General features: G+C 32.9%; 1 protein-coding gene across 1 annotated transcript in view; it reads left to right on the top strand.

Moving 5' to 3' along the window:
• The first annotated feature begins 6,409 nt into the window (after positions 1-6,409).
• Positions 6,410-22,531, top strand: part of LOC133337719 (uncharacterized) — a 49,676-nt gene continuing 33,554 nt past the window's right edge. The window contains exon 1 of the mRNA XM_061545926.1: positions 6,410-6,460. The gene's annotated coding sequence lies outside the window, so the exon portion shown is untranslated. The remainder of the gene's footprint in view (positions 6,461-22,531) is intronic.

Below are 22,531 nucleotides of genomic sequence, written 5' to 3'. Positions count from 1 at the left end.
GTATTTTGACGTTCTTGAGCGCGTCTTCAACCGAATTCGTTTTTTTTTTGGCATTTTGTAGTCGTATATGGTATCAAATCTCCCTCCAAAAAAATAATTAGACATAGCACATCATATAATCCTCCATGAGTTCCGTAATTTTCATATTTTAGATTTAATGAAAAAATCCATTTAAAATTTCTGAAATTTTTATTTGATGTTTCATATGGTTTACAACAATCGCGCATCACAATTATCGGTATTGATATACTTTTTGTAACTATCAGTATACCTATGGTGGAAATTACCCGGTCGAACTTAATGCCTTTTTCACTTGTTATTATTATAATTGTTAGTGTAATCGGACTAACTTCCGAAGGGCAGGTCATGTTCGAAGAAGGGTCCATAACCATCGATAATAGGGGAGACTGGGGCACCTTTTTGTTTAGAGCTCTATATCTAAGTACTTATTCAACATATATAAAAACTTTATGGCTGATTATTGTCCTCTGACACTTAATTATAAAAACTAATGCCAAAAAGATATAATAATTTAGTATTAGTTAAAAATACCCTACCCGGGGTAGCTTCGGCATTTGATGGGGCACATTCGGCACTATAGTCATAGCCTAGTAATTATCATCGCTATCAATCTGGATGAAATTCAGATCCTCTAAAGACTCTATTTGGTTTTAATACGCGACACAATGTTTGAATTTTAGGGCTATATTTTCTAGCGGCGGATGTTGAAATCTCAAGGTCGCACACACCATCAGAAATAGGTTTTTTTCTATCGCATTTTCGTCAATACGAGCACGTTTAGTCTTATATATGTAATTTCGAACCATATTAAAGAATTATTTTGAAAGACAAACTCAAAACCAGTAAGGAAAGTGGTAAAGTCGGACGGGGCCCAGTATATGATACCCTTCACCACTTTGGGTAAATTCAACAGATGAATCTTAACAGACGTCGCATTTTTGATTTTCACGAAACTTAACACACATCATCTAGACTTTATTCAGTACGCTGTACCAAATTTCGTGGAAATCGAAAGGTATACAGAGACTTTGGTACACCATTTTCCTTAAATCGGACGAATATATATATGGGAGTTATATCTAAATCTGAACCGATTTTCACGAAACTTAGCACACATCATTCTATGCTTAATTCAGTACGCTGTGCCAAATTTCGTACAAATCGAAAGATATTTAGGGACATTGGTGCACCATTTACCTTAAATCGGACGAAAATTTATATGGGAGCTATATATAAATCTGAACCGATTTTTATGAAACTTAGCACACATCATTCTAGGCTTAATTAAGTACGCTGTGCCAAATTTCGTGCAAATCAAAAGATATTTAGGGACTTTGGTGCACCATTTACCTTAAATCGGACGAAAATATATATGGGAGCTATATCTAAATCTGAACCGATTTTTCCCAATTTCAATAGGGTTCGTCCTTGGGCCAAAAAAGTGACGTATGCCAAATTTCATCCAATTCGGATAATAAATGCGACCTGTACTTTGTTTACAATTTAACATGGACAGTCAGACGGATGGACGGACGGACATGCATAAATCGACTTAAAACGTGATTATATGCATATTCTCAAAAGGAACCATGGGTCTATCTTGATTCCTTTTGCCTGTTACAAAGATATGATACCCTGTACCACAGTGTGGTGAAGGGTATAAACATTTTAAGGAAATAATATTGCCCTATCTGTATATGGCTGAATGTGCCCCACTTTAAAATGCCGAATCTACACCGAATGTACTTTTTATAGTTTTATTCATGTTTTTCTATCGGACTTATAAAAACATTATATTTTTAAATATTTCTATAATGATACACATCGTAATTAACCACTTTTTAATAATATTGTCTTAAATTTTGAAAACTTTTATACACGAAATACTTACGAAATGGAATGGAAATATTACAAAAACATCTGTAAAAATACAAAAATCCGTGCATCTAAATAAGTTTATTTGTTAGAAATTTCAAACTTTGTGACAATTATTTATTTCGATATTCGATACCTATGTATCGAAACTATTGATGTACGGTGAGAGCTTCATATCGAAAACGCGATTGCCGAAGGTGCCCCAGTCTCCCCTACACGCTCGTTACACTCCACGAAAAATTATCAATATCGGTCCCCGATTTGAAGTTGTTAAAGTATTGAGAAATTATGTGTCCGTATGTCCCATAGAACAAGAAGAAGAACAACTTTATTAAAAGGTATTTTCTGCTTCATAGAATTGAAACTTATTCAAACTTTTTTTTTTGGTTCAATCAGGACCTAATTTAGTACTCTGTGCAAAATTGTGTCTTCAACGGACAAATATTGGCTGCGTGGTGCTTCATTTACATAAAATCGAACAAAACTGTATATGGGAGCTATATGTAAATCTGAACCGATTTCAACAAATCTTCACGGACGTCAACCAGTAGTAGTTTCAATACGCTATGCAAAATTTTGTCCCAATCGGACAAAACTATATATGGGAGCTATAAACTAACAAAACTTCGCATACATCAATCTGGACATAATTCAGTTTCCTGTGCAAAATTTTGTCTCAATCGGACGCATGTTGAGAGTATGGTGCTCCATTTACAGAAAATCGGACGAAACTATATATTGGAGCTATATCTAAATCTGTACCGATTCAAACAAAACTTTGCAAACATAAATTTTGACCAAATTCAGTCCTCTGTGCAAAATTTTGCCTCAATCGGACATATATAAGCAGTATGGTGCCCCATTTGCATAAAATCGGACGAAACTATATGTGGGAGCTATATCTAAAAATGTACCGATTACAAAAAAAAAACTTTGCATACATCAATCTGAACCCAATTCATTTTCAATATATACAAGTAAGGACGCTTTACCGCTACGGTACTACCTACATCAAGTGTCCCAAACCTACTATGATAGTGTTTCTGTTACGGTCATCTTGGAAACCTGTAGTTGGCCCGAATTAATCTTCCGACGTGTATTTCGTCCAAAAGACTATATATAACTAACTTATTATCTAAAGTTGCTGGTCGATCTAGGCACCTAAGAGCACTGGCCATTAGAAAGTTATCTTTTCGGCTTATGTCGATGGAATCAAGCTCTACAACCCCTTTGACTGTCCTTAAGCAACATCAGGAATCCGCCTCTTCCAAATGCGCAGCCTCTCCATTTGGTAGGAATCATATCAAATCCCAAATCAAACAGGAAAGGCATACCAATTATTAGCCTTATTATCTCCTTGTAGATAAGCAAACTGGTAGCATCAAAATACGCCTTTTGCTTTCCAGATAAACCCAAACTTATTATTTAAGATAACTCCCAGATATTTAATCTGGTTTGTGTTTCTTATTGTTTGCCTCTGCGTAAGCTATGCATAACTGTCCTTCAGGCACTTGCGGTATATCACTAATAAAAATGTTGGAAAGAACGGGTCCAAGGGGGTTACCTGTCAAACTCCAGCATTAACTGATATTTCTGACGAAAGGTTCTCTTCAACCTTCACCAAAATGTTTCTTTCTGCGAGAAAACTAAACACAAGCCTATATACTTAAAATTCGAAGCCTATCCTTTTCATTTAATATATGATTGGGCCTTTTTATACCCTTCACCACACTGTGGTACAGGGTATTATGTCTTTGTGCATATGTTTGTAACAGGCAAAAGAAAACAAGAGAATATGCATAGAATCTCTTTCTGAGTCGATTTATGCATGTCCGTACGTCCGTCTTTCCGTCCGTCCGTCTGTAGATGTTAAATTGTAAACAAAGTACAGGTCGCATTCATTATCCGATTTGGATGAAATTTGGTACAAGTCACTTATTGGGCCCAAGGACGAACCCTATTGAAATTGGGAAAAATCGGTTCAGATTTAGATATAACTCCCATATATATTTTTGTCCGATTTAAGGTAAATGGGGCACCAAAGTCCCTCTATATCTTTCGATTTGCCTGAAATTTGGCATAGAGTACTGAATTAGGTGCAGAACGATGTGTGCCAAGTTTTGAGGAAATCGGTTCAGATTTAGATATAGCTCCCATATATAGGTTCGTCCGATTTAAGGTAAATGGGGCATCAAAGACCCTATATATCATTCGATTTGCATGAAATTTGGCATGGAGTACTGAATTAGGTGCAGAATGATGTGTGCCAAGTTTCGAGAAAATCGGTTCAGATTTAGATATAGCTCCCATATATAGTTTCGTCCGATTTAAGGTGCACCAAAGACCCTATATATCATTCGATTTGCATGAAATTTGGCACAGCGTACTGAATTAAGTCTAGAATGATGTGTGCTAAGTTTCAGGAAAATCGGTTCCGGTTTCGATATAGCTCCCACATATACATATATATTCGTCCGATTTTACATAAATGGTGCACCAACCTTCTAATGTTTGTCCGATTAACACGATTTTTTGCACAACATATCAAGTTGAGACTCGTTTTTTGAAATTGATGTAGATACTTTCATAGCTTCCATATGTATTTCGAATGGATGTCTGAATGAAATTAAAATTTTAACAGTGCGGCGACCTAATAGCTTGTATTAATTTTGCTATAAGTCGCTTTTCATAAATATGTCCCATGGTACTAAGTCGACTTTATGTTCCTTGGAGGGGATACATATGTACAATATACCCAAAGTGGTGAAGGGTATCATATAGTCGGACTTTACTGCTTTCCTTACTGGTTTATTTTGTTCTATACTCCTATTTTTTTTTTTTTTTTTTTTTTTTTTTTTGTTCTATACTCCTTAACAATTAAACAATCCCTTTCTATTTCTCTTTATTCGACATAATTCGCTCCATCGGTCATACTATGGCAAACCAACTTTTGTAAGCATACTACTCTGTATGATATTTTTTTAAGAGAATGTCTTATTTAAAAGAATATCTCATATTTGGTGATCTCTTTGAGATTTGAAAATAGGATGCACAAACAATTCAAAGCTGAATTTATAGAGTTTTTCAATAGATTTTAGTGGCTTATTACACTGGACATTGTTATATCCAGGACCTTCAATCTTACTTCAAGGAAATGAAATATAATATTACAAGACTATGCAGTCTACACCCATGACAGTAGTTTAGACTTCAGGGTAATATAGATAAAGTTGTATTTCATCCATTGTCTCATATCGGGGCAAAATCTCGGATTCATACTAATTATTGGCACTCCGTCTATTGCTTGTATAGAATTCCCTTATAGCGGATTGTTTATTGCTTTATAAAATAACGCTATATGTCCCCCTGAAATCAATAACAAATTGAAATTTATGGCTATATCACCTTCTGTTCCTTTTCGGAAATCAACCAATAACATTGGTAATAAAACACCACTGACATATTAATAGCCAACACTCTGCCCATATAACAGTTTAAACAACCATTCAACGTATGGAAATAGACAATAGAATTATTATAAATCCCCCACATAATAATAAAATGATATATATTAAAATTTATTATACGGTCTAATGGTAATTCTTTAATAACCAACCATTCATTCATAAACAAAGCAACAAAAAACATTAACAATTCAGGGCAGGGAGAGCACGCGACAAATAAACAATCATCATTTCATTTTCAATAGAGGTAAGAAAAAACGCTGGTTGGTTGGTTAGGCACAACCAAACACAACATCAAACATGTTGATAACATACATGTGCTATGACAACATGTTGGAGTTTGATAGCGTTCAACTATTGGGGGATAGTTGTTTGGGGCCAGGCCGTTATCAAAATTCAGTTTGTATTCAAACTTGAGCAATAACGGTTGGTCATAGCTACGGTTGTTTTTGCTACGACGGCGATCGATCAGACGGGAAGCGGCCCACGAATTGTTTTTTTATGTTTTTCTTTTTTATTTTGGCTTTTATTAAATTTCTTTTGCATAAAAAATAGACAAAACAAGTGGAAGTGACTGCAGTTAAAATTTTAAAGAAAAAAAAATAAACGAAAGGAAAAGAAAATAAAATTCAAAACCGACCACACCAAACAAATTTGTGTCGCCTGCCAAACAAGGGAACTAAACAACAACAACAAAAACGAAAACACAAGTTCCCCACTGTTGTCCAAAACGGAAATTAATAACCGCCGAATATGTTCAATAGAGAACGATTGCAGTAACAACAACAGTCAGTGTCCAAGAAACCTCAAAGAAATTTCAAATTTTGAAAAAAAAATAATTTAAGAAATTACTGGAAATACGTGATTGAAGAAAAGTAAAGGAGAAGAAGAAGCAGAGAGTTGCAACTACAACAATATTTTTTGTGAAGCATATTTAAGTGAAATTTAATTTAAACTTTTGTTTGTTGGTGGTGTCCGCAGCGGAAAATCCCAAAAAAGGTATTTTGTGGTCAATACCCAGACCAGTGGATAATCAGCCAACCGACCCAAAACAAAAAGACCCCCCTAAAAAGGAATTACAACAGCTGTCAAAGAGAAAGGTGATTTATTTTTTTACATTTATTTGACACATTTCTTCTCTTTTTTTCGTCAGTTACAAAACAATTCTTTTGTAAAAGAATTATTTTTTCCGAGAACAGTTTTTTTTCTGAAGAACAATTCAATGCAGGGCGAAGGCGATCGCCATTGAAGTGCATTATTACGAATTCATTGTGCGTAGGTTTTTGTTTCTTCAAAAGATTTTTCGTTTTTGACAGATTTTTATCATCGTTGTTGTTGAGGCTTAAAAAGCGTATCAATTGTACGGTGAAAAGGCATTATTTTTTGAGTTATCAATCATGGGTGTATTGTGTTCATCGTGGTATTTAATCCGTGGAATCTCATGGAATCTCTGGAATCTCTTACCATATTTGAATAATAAATCTGTTCCCGAACTTTTTTTACTTTTTACACTCTCTGAGTACAAACCAGTAAGGAAAGTTGTAAGGTAGGACGGGACCGACTATATAATACCCTTCACCACTTTGTGTATATTCAACAGATGCAATCTAACAGACTTCACATTTTTGAAGAGCCATTAAACGAAATTAGATTAACAAAAATATGCGATCTTTATATAAATGTGAACCGAATTAAATCAATACATAAACATGTCATTCTGCAACCTATACTAAATTTTTCATTTGGATAGATATAGAGTCGTTTGTTTACAATGGGACAAAATTATGTAAATCGATTTGTAGGAAACTTTAATTAGATATCCGTTGATTATTTGGAGCTCAACTAACATGAAGTCGGTCTAAAGTATATTGGACCTATATTTATTGCATTGGTTTTGCTGCACTATCGAATGAAACTATATATGAGAGCTATATCTAAATCTGAACCGATTTCAGTAAAACTTGGCACATTTTAGCCTATCCTAACTTCAGTACGTTGTGCAAAGTTTCGTGAAAATCGGCCATATTTTGGAGCTTTGGTGAACCATTAACTCAAAATCGGACGAAAATATATATGGTAGCCACATCTAAATCTGAACCGATTTCTACAAAACATGACACACGTTTTACTAAAGTATCTTCAGAACGCTGTGCAAAATGTTGTGCCAATCGGTCTAACTTTGGATCTTTGAAGCACCATTTACTTAAAATCGGACGAAACTATATATGGGAGCTATATTAAAATCTGAACCGAGTTTTTCCAATTTCGTCCTTGGACCAAATAAATGAGCTGTGCCAAATTTCATCCAATTCGGATCATAAAGGCGACCTGTACTTTGTTTTTCAATTCAACATGGACAGACCGACGGACATGACATAAATCGACTCAGAAAGTGTTGCTATGCATATTCTCAAAAGGAACCATGGATCTAACACTTTTCCTTAGGCCTGTTACAAACATAGGATCACTGTACCACAGTGTGGTTAAGGGTAAAATAACCTTGTAAATTTGCAAGCGAATTGAATATCCGACAACAACATTAACTCCGAAACATTGTTGATAAAACGATATACCTTATATAAAGCGAATAAAAAACCTGTGATTAATTCCGAAAAACTCTGCAAACCATGGGCTGAGGGTAGATATCAGTCGGCAACACCGACATACGCTTGTTTACTTATTAGGATAGTCCCACCGCCAAAAACTCGGTATTTTGAGGAATTTTTGAGACTTTTTTCAATCAAATTGGCTGCAATTTCCTACAAAAAATATCAATACTGGTCCACTTTTTAGCATAGCCCCTACATAACGGTATCCAAAAATATTCCGTTCAGGCCTTTTACCGAATTGCTTGTATTTTGGTACTTTAGGTCCTACCAAACATTAATATTGGTCCTCTTTTCAGGATAATCCCCATATAATTTTGCGTCCCAAATTTCGTATTTACATGTATTTTAAATGTCGAGGGTATTAAAAGTTCGGTCCGGCCGATTATACGACCTTTTTACTTGATGTCGATGTATTGATAGGTTTTGCAATTTTTCTGACTGATCTTCACTCCAAAATTGTCAATTTTGTTTATTTACGAATCCAGTGAGCCGGAAATTAGCTTCGTCGCTGGACATAATTTTTCATTAGAAAAGTAGATCCAAACCTTCTTAACAGAGCACGCATTTTAGTAATAAAATTCAAGCCTAGTTCGTTTCCATCCATCGTTAAATTATGGATCAAACTGAAGATAATAGCAAATGTATAGTCGAAGACCTAAAAGCCTACACATTGATGCAGTACCCTCTGGTAACTGCAAAATTTCAATTACAGCAAACTTCGGCTAATATCTGGAACCTTTTTGTAAAGCTGTAAACTATATTAATGGTAACATTTATAAAAATGAGTTGTGTTAACTATTAAGAACCCTTAATGAAAAATTACATCCACCTCGAATTATAAACCATAAATGTAAAATCTCCAAAAAGCGCTTTATAAAATTGCGGTCGCTTTTGGTTCCAATGTTCCAGTGAGCGTAAATTATCTTCCCGGCGATAGAATGAATATTTAATTTGTGTATTGTCAATAAAAATGCAAAGTTAGAAGACTACAAAATATATTATTTTTATTTACCACTCCAAAAAAATAACAGAATTTGGATATTGAAACGGATATATAAAAGTTTTTCTTCATAAATGCATATTCGGCTTTCAGAGTTCAATTTACATAGCTTCATGAATATAGACGAGAAGCGTTCTTTAAATTACAGGTGTAAGTTTGTATTCTTACGAGCCTTGCCGATCATTTGTATTTTTTAAAAACTTCCAATGACAATTTAAACCATTGATGTGTCATAGCCATTCATTGTACATCAGTTATTTAAATATGTCTCCCTCACTTGACAAACGATGCCTTCAACAGGTCCCAACCCATGTCTGTTTTGGCATACCAAATGATACGATTCATGTGACAAGAGGTGTATGACGCCTGTCTTCTTCATCGCACATTTAAGTACGCCTCTGTAATGCAATGATAATAATGATGATGATGATGATCACCCATCATCATCTTTTCGTTAGTGTGGGCTTTCATCTTCTTCTATGCTTCATTTCAATGAAATTTGTAATGTTTAAGAAAATTTCACTTTATATGGTTCTTACTATAAAAACAAATACAAATAACCAAATAATAAAACTAAAAATAATAAACAAAAACAACAATATCAGTGTCAATGAATGAATGAAGAGGTGTCCATAATTAATTCATACAAATGTATGTACAATGTACATACATACAACATCAAACAAATGTACTCACCTTTTGGAGAAGATTTTTGTTTTCTCGGAGTTACTTTTTTTGTGTGTGGGTAATAAATTTTCAAAAAAAAACTTTAGAAGAATAAAAAGAAGAAGAAAAACACATTCATTTAATGATTGTTTTTTGTTTTTTTTTTCGTTTATTTTTTTCGTGAATTCATTTGAATGATTATTTTCTCACATACAAATGAAAAGACTTAGGAAACAAACGTCTATTATTATTGACGTTGTTGTTGTTCACCACTTTGTGAAAAAGACTTAAGACCCAAACATGTCCCAAAATTGAATTGCATGTTGTGGGAGCTCAACCCGTCAGCCAGCACATAACCAACAACAATAATCTGACGCTCATGTTGTTCATTTGTGTGATGATTGTTCGTTTGATTTGTTTCATTCATATTTTGTCGGCAATCGTATTTAAATGACATATGTAATGTGATGGGTATTTGTTTTTGTACGCTCTATGTGCATGCGTGCAGGTTTAAGTGAATGACTATTAGTGTAGGAGGATGAATATCAAAGGGTTTGTTAGTGTAGGGGGATAAATATCAATGGGTTTGACATGAGAATAAACAGCGAAATTTATGTTTAAATTATTTTAATAGAAGTTCATGTAGAATCATTTTAAGTCCTCAGACATATCGATGAGGGCATAATACATGGTGTCATTTTGTATTAAATATTATTTCCATATATAGTTTTTTTTTAATATTGGCCATTTTACCAGAAGAAGATAGAATAAATCCTAAGGATGAATTGAATACTACGATGAGTAAACTTTGTATCAAATCCTTCTTGAGTTATAGTGCGCTCCTTCCAGCAAGACAGACAGGCAGATGAAAGGACGGACAATTCTAAATCGATATGATGGTATTAGGTATCAGACTCAGGCCAAACATAACATCCTTTTTACTTTTTGTAAAAATTTGATCTTCGAAATATTTGTCCCAATGAAAAAATCAGATTATTTTTTATAACAAAAAATCATAATACATATTTATGACCAATATGTGACATTTTCAGTTGAAGTTATCTTCCGAACATCTGTATAATGTAAATGACAAATATGCTATAAATCCTCTCCACTCCAAAACAACATCATTAAACAGAATTTGACGAATGAACATCTGCAAAAAAACTAAGCAAAACAATTGTGGTTAAACCACTTTACCATTGCCAATAAATGTTTGAACTGTGTTTTTTTGGTTTCAATACACTTGCCAAGCCATCTACAGGTGTGGGAAATAATTGGCATTGACTTAGCAGAAAATCCGATGTTTATTTAAACGATTTCAAAAGAGTTAAAATAAAAGGTAGGTTCAAAATATTGTAATTATAGTTTCAATATTAAAAAATAAAAATAATTAAAAAACGAAAGCTCAATTGTAGCTTCACTTTTAATAACTATTTTAAAAAATCGTGTATCTTCTCATATTTAAATTGTTATGATTCATCATCTAAAGTGCGGATACAAGATGCACAATAGGCACCGGTTGCTACCAAAAATAGTTATGCATGTTTTTAAAAATAATAATATTGTGGGAGAAATTCGACAGATTGTCGAATCACATCACATTGCATCATAAGCCATCTGTTTTTTAAGGAAATATAACCTACTAATCCATTTCCTTATTCAAATGTTCTAAATAAATAAAATTAATTCCTAAAACAATGGCTAATTAATGATACTGATTAAAAAATTGTGGGAATTTTGTTATGAAGTTCTTAAATCATTTGATACCCTACACAATTATTAATATGTTTAATAAATTAAAAAATGGCGTGCAAGAAAATATATTTTATTTTCTGATATCTTCATGCTTCTATTTGTTTTTCGCGACTATTAAACCCTACTTCAATGTGATTTGACTAGTACGCAAAGAAAACAAATGTGTTTAACCATTTGTCAAGAAATTCGCGAATTACAGCAAATAGGAATTCATTTAATTTATATTTGTAAAATACCTCTCGTTGAGCGTTAATGTAGCAGGCTCCACGTAGGGCGTCAATGGAACGTTGGCTATGTTGGACTGCAAAACGGCCTTGCTTCGCAATTTGTAGCGATTCATAAATAAAGAAAAGAGGATTTGGTTATTTTTTAAATATCGACTTTATTACTACTCTGCACAACCTTATCAGATGGATACAATGTATCGTGTTTGAATGGAGATTGCGGAATGAGTTACTTTAGGTATTTTATTCTTACTCTGAGCAATCTTATCAGATGGATAAGATTGCTCAGATGTATCGTGTTTGAATGGAGATTGCTTAATGAGCGACTTCTTGTTTGATTTGAAAATTGTCATTTATTTAGAAAATTATTTTATTGTACAGTATACTTAATGGCTACAGTATAAAATTGAACTTAAAATCTATTTCTCCTATGCCATATGGCTTACAATGAAGGAGACTACGAACTATTTTATACCTAGCGCCGCATTTGAAATGTTTAACAAAGTCTTTAAGCAAACTAGTACCTACACATAATCTTGAAACTTTACGTGCCTTAAAAATAGGCCAAACTTAAATAAACTTAAAACTACCTTAAAACTAAACTTATATACAATTTATGGTTTATTCTTCGTCGTAAAGGATTCCTCCGTCTCGCAGCTTCAGCAAAGCTGCAGGAGGGAGTTGTTTCCTTCTAAGTATGGAGTGGAGTTCCACGTTGCACTCCAGGTATCGCCCCACTATTCCATTTTCCACAAGCTAACTCCTTTCCAAGAAGTTGAGGGCATATTTCATCATGCAGACATCGATTCGGTTGAAGTCGATTGCATTGTAGATGTTGATGTTCCTATTGGCCGGACGTCTATATATTCCATTGCTATCCAGTGTTGGTCTCATTCCTACGCATGATGCCAATATATTTCTCTCCCACATTCTAATCCTTTCCATCTGGGCAGACGATATGTCTGTCCATGCTGCAAAGGAGTAGGTGATAATGGGACGAGTCACTTGCTTGTATATAAGCAACTTTACCTCCGAAGAAAGTCCGCCTCTCATTCGAAAGAATTCATCTTTTTGTCCTTTGAAAGCACATGATCCACATGGCGACAGAAGTGGAACCTTTCGTGCGGGATGATTCCAAGATATTTCATCCTGTCTGACACGCCAATGAATTCATTACCAACCTTTATAGTTGGAATGTATTTTCGGAAGCTCTTTGCAGTGGACTTGGGTTTGCCCTTGGAAATCACAGTTACACACTTTCCAACATTGAGTTTGAGTCCCCATTTGTTGAAGTAGTTGTGAAATGTTTCCATGTACATATTCCATCTTCTTTCCACAGTACCTCCAAAACGGTCTCGTATCGCAAGTAGCACGTCATCAGCGTACGTCAATATCAGTCCTCTTTCAGGCGGCTCCGGTATGTCGCATACGAAGAGGTTGTATAGAACTGGTCCCAGCAGTGATCCCTGTGGCACCCCTGCTTTGACCGTTCGCTGTTTTGACATTTTATCTTCCACTCTCACATGGAATACTCGATCTTTCAGAAAACTTTCCACCATGCGACAAGTTTGAGGATCGAACTTGTCGCATGGCATTCTTTTAAAGATTGTCGTGTTGCCAAACTGTATCAAAAGCTTTGGCAAAGTCCAGACCAATTGCAATGATTCGTTCCTTCAGTCTGAAGCCTTCGGTGACATATGTAGAGAATGCTACCAGTGCGTGCGTTGTCGAATGTTTTGCTCGAAATTCAAACTGGCAATCTCTAAGCATTTTCCTTTCCTCAATAACCCGGTTGATGCGTCGCAGAATAAAATGCTCTAGCAATTTCTCAAAGGGCAAACGACTTATTGTATTTCCTTCGCTCTTTTATACCCTTTTCTGGGTTACAACATTCTAATATTGTGTACAGGGTTGTAGTTACATTTTTCATTCAAACAAGGGTTGCATTAATAAGCTTAAGGGACCCCCCCCCCCCAATTCTCGGGGTCAAAATTTTTGTTGATATAATTCGAATCTACACTAATTCAAGAATGTCCCTACAAAATTTCTAGTCGAAATCTTAAGAACTCTTGAAGATATATCCGATTTAGTGTGTCAGCATCAAGTGACGGCTAAAGGGTTTCTCAAATTTTAAACGCGTTTTTCTCTAAACATTTTTTTGCAAATGGCGGGCACGATAACTCAAAAACTAATAATCCAATCGGTTCCAAATTTTGCATCGTTTCTCTGGGAGTGTATAGCTCTCGTATGAACTAGGATAAAGCCAATCGGTGAAGATCTTCCTTATTTTTTAATTTGGTTTTTGGTCAAAAATCGGCGATTTTCCAAAAATATTTTTTCAAAGGTCCACCATTTTGTTAATTTTAGAGCGAAGTCAATAATCCTAGTTCATACGAGAGCCAGACATGTACTCTTTCTAACACCGTTGGAATTTTCGGATTCCGATGTTCCAGTGAGGAGTTATCATGCACGCCATCAAAAATAAGGACTTTTCTTTAATTACAAAAAACAACAACAAAACAATAACAAAATTTTTTTGTAAATTATTTTTCTTCTTTTTTAAATCTTCAATTATATATGTGCAAAGTTACAAACCTTAACAAGCATTGGTATTGATTTACCAGCCCATTGAAAATCTTAAAAAAATTCAAATCGAGAATGGGGGGGGGGGGTTCCCTTAAATCTAATAGTATAAATTATGTAAATTAGGTTTACATCTATTTGTAGTAATGTTGATATGTTTAAAAATACAAGATTTAAAACCGCTATAACTTTTGTGCGCAGCATCCGAATTTGGGAAAGCGAACTGTATGTACCAAAAATCAGGAATGTGCTCGCAAAAATGTTTTAATTTTTTTATGGAATTTTAAAAGAATTTTGTATTATATATTATTTTGTATTTTTTGGTGCCTCCGGTAAAAATGTCCAGGTGTTGCAAATGGAATGACAAATTTAATATACACTTCACATTATGATGGAGGGTAAAATTATTAGTAAAATATTAAAAAAATTAAATAAACAAAAATATAATCAATTGAATTTATTTTTCATCACCGATTTCGCTAAAAGGACACTCATGGCCCAAAATATCAGTACGTTGTATATTTATGTATAATATATACATTTTCATTCTAAAATTTAATATATATACATATATTATAAATTTAAACTGGAAACTTAAAATTAATCAAAATTGACATAAAAAACATTCACGGAATGAAAACAAAAACGAAACACTGCAATGATGCTGATTACTGCCGTGAATAATCAATTTAAAAAACACATTTGTTCGTTGTTATGATATAAATATGTTTTTAATTTAAATTTTAGTGCTATTTTTAATATTATTGTATTTAAATTTTTCATTCATATAAAATAAGACATTTGTTGAATTAATAAATTATTATTTGATAGCCATGTGACAAATTGTTTTGACTCTTTTGAAGGACTTTTCAAAACAAAACACACACTAAGATTTAAAAACATCTTCTTTATATTTAAAAACAATATACTTCGCAACTATAATGCGATAATCTTCCTTGAAGAACATAATAAAAAACTGCAAACAATGCATTAGAATAAAACTATTGTTTCAATGATATTTAAAACTCTTAACGTATGGGACAATGGGAAGCGAATGTTTTAGTTACAACAATAGGAATACAATTCATATATCTTTGAAATGTATAAATGTTATGACATACGAATATATAAAGACTTTGTTTTTAGTAATCCCACAATAATATATTTATTATATAAAGAAATAAAGATACAATTTGATATGATAACAATTAGAAGGAAATATTATTGTGATTTAGCCTTGGTTAATTGCAACAATGATATTGAGATGCAGTTATTCCTGAATTTTTATTTCTCAATAAACCTTCGCATTGAATTGATTTTACAATATATTTTAATTTATTGATTAAAAGTTTCCCAATTTACTCTTATTGATTATTTCCTAATAAATACCAATTTTCGAAATGAAAAATATTTATACAAGTTTGTAAATTACATTTAAATCTCCTTTCATGCTTATCAAAATATAGGTCAAAGTCATAGTTCACCTCTGCTGGCAATACCTTCCATCCATACTTTCATTAGCAATTAAAACTAATTTATTTCAATTTTATTACAACAATTTTAGTGTTGATGCTTTCATTTCGTATGTAAATCTTAAAACTTTCAAGGTCATTTGGTCTTTTTTGCATATTGAATTTTACGAATGTAGTCAACATAACATAAACATACATACGTCATGTATGTAAAATAGCCATCTCAATGATTGTGAGTCAATAAGCCAAAGACGGAAGTTTGGGTGAAACATGACAGACAAATGATACAAAAAAGCAGAATCTTGATACGGTGTCGAAAATTGAAGCGCTGTAGTATTTTATTTTTAAATATATATATATGTGTGTTTACCCAAACGTAGGTAATCTGAGATACGCAGAAATATCTGATGAGGCATTTCAGAATTGAATTTGCAAATGGGTAATTATTTTACTATCTTGACTCTCTATTTTTTCGATTTGTGCAAAGTTTCACTATATATGTTTATTATATATACTAGCATATGCCTGCAACTTCGTTAACGAATGTGGGAAATAATTAAACACCAATACCGAAAAATACCGTTTTTCTAAAAGTACCTATATATCGCAATTATACACACCAATTCTGACCACAACAGAAATCTAGGTCTATATTATTGCCCTTTGTACTCTTGTAATACTTATTTTGAAAAAAAAATCACATTTCAAACATAGGTGCACCCTAATCCTAATGTGTTACCAAATGTCAGCATTCAAGCTCTATCGGTTCACTCTAAATCCAAATTGTAACAAATTTACATACCACCCACAATCCAACACCCCTACAGTGATCCTAACTTCCAGAAACGTTCTACATAACCCAATTCTACACCCCAACAGCGATCTTAACTTCAAATTTCATGATTCCAGCTTTATCGGTTCACCCAAATCAAAATTTGGTACCATTTAGTAACCTAACCCTACACCCCAACAATGATCCTAACTCGAAATTTCAGAATCCCAGCTCTATCATTTCACCCAAGAATCAAATTGTACCAACATTGAGTACAATTTATTACCCATAATTCATATCTTAATCCAACAATCCAAAACTTTCCACAAACCCTAATCCTACACCCAACAGGATTTCAGGATTCCAGCTCTATCGGTTAATTCAAATCCAAATTTGGTACCATTTAGTACACCTTAGTACGAATTTCCAAAACTTTTTGCATAGCCCAATCCTATACCCCAAAAATTGTCCCAACTCCAAATTTCAGGATCCCAGCTCCATCAGTTCTCCCAAAATTCAAATTGTACCATATTTAGTACACAGAAGTATGAATTTCTAAAACTACATCCATACCCGATGCTACACTCCAACAATAACCTTATTTCGAAATTGCAGCTTTCCAGCTCTATCGGTTCACCCAAATCCACATTTGGTACCATTTTGTACATATTAGTACTAATTTTCAAAACTTTCTATATATCCCAATCCTATACCTCAACAGTGACGCTAACTCTAAATTTCAGGATTCCAGCTCTATTGGTTCACCCAAAATTTAAATTGTACCGAAATTAGGACACGTTAGTACGAATTTGCAAAACTTTCTACAAAGCCCAATCCTACATCCTAACAGTAATCCTAAAGTCAAATTTCAAGATTCCAGCTCAATCAGTTCACCCAAATTCACATTTGGTACCATTTAGTACAAATTTCCAAAACTTCCTACATCGGTTCACTCAAAATTTAAATTGTACCAAATTTAGTTCACATGAGTAAGAATTTCCTAAACTTCCAAAAAGCTCAATTCAACCCCCCAACAATGATCCTAACTCCAAATGTCAGGATTCCAGCTCTATCGGTTCGCCCAAATCCAAATTTGATTCCATATAGTACACATTAGTACGAATTTACAAAATTTCCTACATACACCAATCCTACACCCCAACAATGATCATAACTCCTAATTTAACTATTCCAGCTCTATCGGTTCACCCAAATCCACATAGTACCAATTATAGTAGGATTTAGTACTTTTCGTATATATAAGTAAAAAAATTCCAAATCTACGTACATATCCCCACGCTTTAAAAATCATCTCCTTATATCGACCTCCAAATTCCAAGTTTTCAGCCCTTTCCATTCACATGCTATGAAATTGTACCAAATTTAGTACATTTTAGTACTTTTCGGATACTTATTGTTCGAATTTCACTACAGCAGTGACCCTCATTTCAAATTTAAGAGTTCTAGCTCTACAGGTTCGCCAAATACAAATGATACCACATTTAGTACTTTTTAGTACTTTCCATAGCCTTATCTGACACCTTTGGGCCAAGAGTGATCCTTACCTAAAATTTCAAGATTCTAGCTTCAGCCGTTTCGTCTGGTCGTTTATGAATCGTTAAGTCAGTCAATCACTTTACTCTTTTATTAGTATAGATAGATTTCGGGCCCTTACATATTTTCTATTTTTTCTCAAAGTATTTTCCAGCACACATTTTAAGCGCTCAAATTAATTATCGAAGTTCTTTTTCCACTCCTATTGAGACACCTCTAAAACATGGTCTTCGAACACTTCATCGGTATATACTGCCAAAGAAATTAGTTGACCACTCATGTTCATCGGGAACCGAATCAGGACTGTAGCGCGATTATCAATTCCACGACAAGATATGACTGCAGCTTATTCGTTCTTATATATATCATCACCTATATATGTGCTAAAATTTTCAACGCACATTTGCTTTTTAGAATATATGCCAAAAAAATGTTATTTTCATATAGCCAAATAGGTGTCAATTATTAAATAAACCTTAACAAAAAATAACTTAACTAATTAGCAAAACTAGACACAACTACACTTCGATATTTGTATAAACCACCTGCGGCTAATTTTTAACAAAGTTTCATTTTCATTCGAAGAAAAAAAAAAAACTAAATAAGTTTCTACCAAAATAAAAACTGCTAAAAATGGTCACATACTTAAGAAAGTGTGTCTGTGAAAAAATAGCAGCAACAAAAATAATAACTAATTTATTTTTTATATATTAAGTACCTTATTCTAATTAGATATTGGTTCAAGGTATCACGTTCCTTCAAAAATTCTGCTTATATGGTGAACCAAAGAAAAAGATTACCTACCTCACGTTTATTTGTTTGAATGAAAAAAAATCGCACACAAACATCAAATTCTCTAGGTTGGAATGTTTTTGGTGCCCCAGCACAAGTCTATTTAAGTGGTGGCCCACAATACGTGTTGAATTGTGTTATGCGAACATGTGGAATGCTAGACCGCCAGCCAGTCAGCATAGAACCTTTTTTAGACTCATGCCATTTGTTGTTGACAACAACGTAGACAATGGCCAAAAAAACTGAAACAAATAAAATTAGCATAAATATTTCCAAGGGGGAAAAAATGAAATCGTTTTACTGTTAGAATAACTTGTTAACAGTCTATGTTTTATTTGTTTGGAATTTTTTTCTCATTACAAATGTAACGCAATATTTAAGCGAAAAAAAAATTGTTTGAAAATATTAAATGACAGCGATTTAAAATTATATTGTGCTATAATGTTGAGAGAGAAAAATAAACAATGTATTAAACACAGAAATCAAGGTTTCTTATTTAAAAAAAATTATTATTTTAATTATTTTTAAGTATTTTTGATTGTAAAAATTAATTAACTTGACACTAAATTTTCCTAATCTCATTTTTATGTTATAATATTTAATATTTACCAATTTAAATGGCTGAGGCAATTTATCATAAAAAAATACAAAAGACTTAAGACACATGTACTGTATAAAGGCAATTCATATCATTTAAAGAAAAACTATTTCACCTTGTACTCTTTAAATATATCTCTCATCCGTTAATTATATATGCTCATTGCTCTAAAGAACATTACATTTGTTTACAAGACATTCAAGCCATCACATACATGTATGATTTTCTAATAATCGCTCCAATTTCTCTTCTTAATTATAAGATGTAAGACAGAAACGTAAAATGACAAGAACTGTTGGACAGTTTGCATTTCTCCCACTCTCTCTTTCTCACTTTCACCGATTTATATGTACTCTTGAGTAAAAGACTTAAGACACAAACTCTATATATTTACTTAATACTGGGGTTTCATATCAACAGTGTTATTTGGGTAATCAATGAAACAATAGATTTTTGAGATAAGTAATAGGATATTTTTTTTTCATAATAAAGGTTAAGGTGTGCTATGCTGTTAAAAATAAAAAAATTTATCAGCTAAATGGCCGCCAAATTTGTATTAACAAATCAAAGTGTCACCGATATTTCAAGTGCCTCCAATGAAAGAAGTTTAATCGTATTAAATCACAAAACCTCGCTGTCGAATTGTAATCACCTTTTTCGAAAGAAACATTTATTTTTTGTAAATGAGTAATTATTTCGCTTCTCGCTTTGTTGAAAATAAACGTTATCTCCGATCAATTCCACCAACTCCGACCATCCAAATCATTAGTCACCTCTCAGTGAAACTCAGGATCCTTCGCCTAATCAGAAACTGCATCAAATAGTCAGACATTGAGGTTGGAGAGGCTTCTCAAAATAATGTTTTGTTAGACCCCGATGCGACAATTTTGTCTGTTGACGTAGCCTCCGAAGTGGAAAAATGTCAAAACGTGATGAATTTCAAGAATCCAATTAGCAAAGGCACGACGTTGTTGATGATTGATCGACTTAAGTTTGTATGTTAACTGAACTTGTGAAGCCCTAAGACCTATGTTTTTATGCAAAACACTTCTACAGGACCCTAAAAAATAATCGTTAGAAAGTCCTAGCCTTCGATAGGTCTTTGAGAAAATAATCCCCTAAAAAATCCCGCCTTCTATAGGAAAATATGTATTCAAAATTTATATAAGCCTTGAGAAAATATGGCTTAAAATCGAAACCCTTTTGGCACATGAACCCATAGACCCTTAAAATATTTTTTTTTTTAAAAATAGGTCTAATAAAATTTATTTCTAAAATAACCAACATTCTGTAGAACTTTTAAAAAATATCAACGCCTTCCAAAGTCCCTTAGAAATATTTTTTAAAAAATCTAATCATGAAAATGTATTCTTAAGCCCTTAACAAATATTCCTTCTAGAGGCATTTTTTTAATACACACCTTCCATAGGCCGTTGAAAAATATTCTTAAAAACCAACAATTATATATCCCTTAAATAGTATTCTTAAAAACCAACGCCTTCTGGAGGCTCTTAAAAATATTTTTTTAATAGACCTCTTCAATAGGCCTTTGAAAAAAATATTCTTAAAAAACAAATAATTGTATAGGCTTTTAAAAATAGTCTTTCAAATACCACGCCTTCTATAGGTCCTTAAAAATATTTTTTTTTTTAAATCCACGCTTTTTATATGCCTCTAAAAACTTCTTTAAAAACCAACGCTGTTAATAAGGACAACTCATCCATTAAAAACATATTTTTTTAGAAAATCAAGGCCTCATATAAGCCGTTAATAAATATTTATAAAAAAACCAACCATTCTATAGGCCCTTAAAAAAATTTTTTTAAATCCACGCCTCCTATAAGCAGTTTAAAATATTCATAAAAAACAACTTTCTATAGGACCTTGAAAATATTTTTAAAAAATCCAAGCCTTCTATAGATCTTTAAAGAAAATATTCTTAAAAAAACAACCTCAAAAATATTTTTCCACGCCTTCCATAGGTGCTTAAAAAAAGATATTTTTAATAAAAAAAACCTAAGATATTTTTAAAAATTCCACGTCTTCTATAGGCCGTTGAAAAATATTATTTAAAAAGAAACAAAAACCCCATGGTACAATTAAAAAAGGTAACAGCAAATCCCAGCTGATTTGATTCCAACGTAATACTAGTGTCAATATGAATTTGACAAATTATGTTTTTAAAAATCACCCAACAGGAAAATTGGGAACGGATACAATTTGAAATTGTTCTTTATTAAATATGCTCCCGTATTCAATTTACTCAATCTGCCTGCTGGGAAAGTTTGAGGAAGCAAATCTTTCTTCAAGGAATAACTCGCTATTCCCAGCATTTTCATATGTGTTACACATATATATGGCAATGGCTCAATTATAGGAAAGATGTGGAAGCGATAGAAATATAAATTTGATAGATTTTCATTCATGTTTTTCAATTTTTATTTTGAGGATTCGAAAATATTTCATTTTCAAAATAAAAATAATTTGATGATAATTTGTTTGTTTGTTTACATTTTTCTGTCAAATGAGTTGACACTAGTAGAACTTACAACAACAAATTTACATGTGGTTGTTGTATCGTTTTTTGTACAACAACACTTGCTGTTACCTTCTATTATTATACCATGCAACAACCCTTAAAAATATTCCTAAAAAATTATTTTTGAAAAAATAACAACCCTTAAAAATATTCCTAAAAAATTAACGTCTTCTAAAAAATATTTTTTTAATTGGGCCTTGAAAAAACAATCCTAAAAAACAACAATGACATAGTCTTTAAAAGTCAACGCCTTCTATAGACCCTTAAAATATATTTTTTAATACCCTTCACCTCACTGTGGTACAGGTCGCATTTTTGATTCGAATTGGATGAAATTTGGCACAGCGCATTTATTTGGCCCAAGGATAAACCCTATTGAAATTGGAAAATATCGGTTCAGATTTAGATATAGCTCCCATATATATTTTCCGATTTTATTAAAATGGTACACCAAAGTCCCTATATATGCTTCGATTTGCACGAAATTTGGCATAACGGACTGAATTAAGTCTAGAACGATGTGTGTAAAATTTCGTGAAAATCGGTTCAGATTTAGTATAGCTCCCATACATATTTTCGTCCGATTCCAGGTAAATAGTGCACC

Source organism: Musca vetustissima, unplaced genomic scaffold (assembly GCF_032173495.1).
Source record: "Musca vetustissima isolate MV318-11 ecotype Yass unplaced genomic scaffold, APGP_CSIRO_Mvet_v1 utg3748, whole genome shotgun sequence".
NCBI lineage: Eukaryota > Metazoa > Arthropoda > Insecta > Diptera > Muscidae > Musca > Musca vetustissima.
Note: the sequence above shows the minus strand (reverse complement) of the source record. Positions and strands in the feature narration are given on the sequence as shown.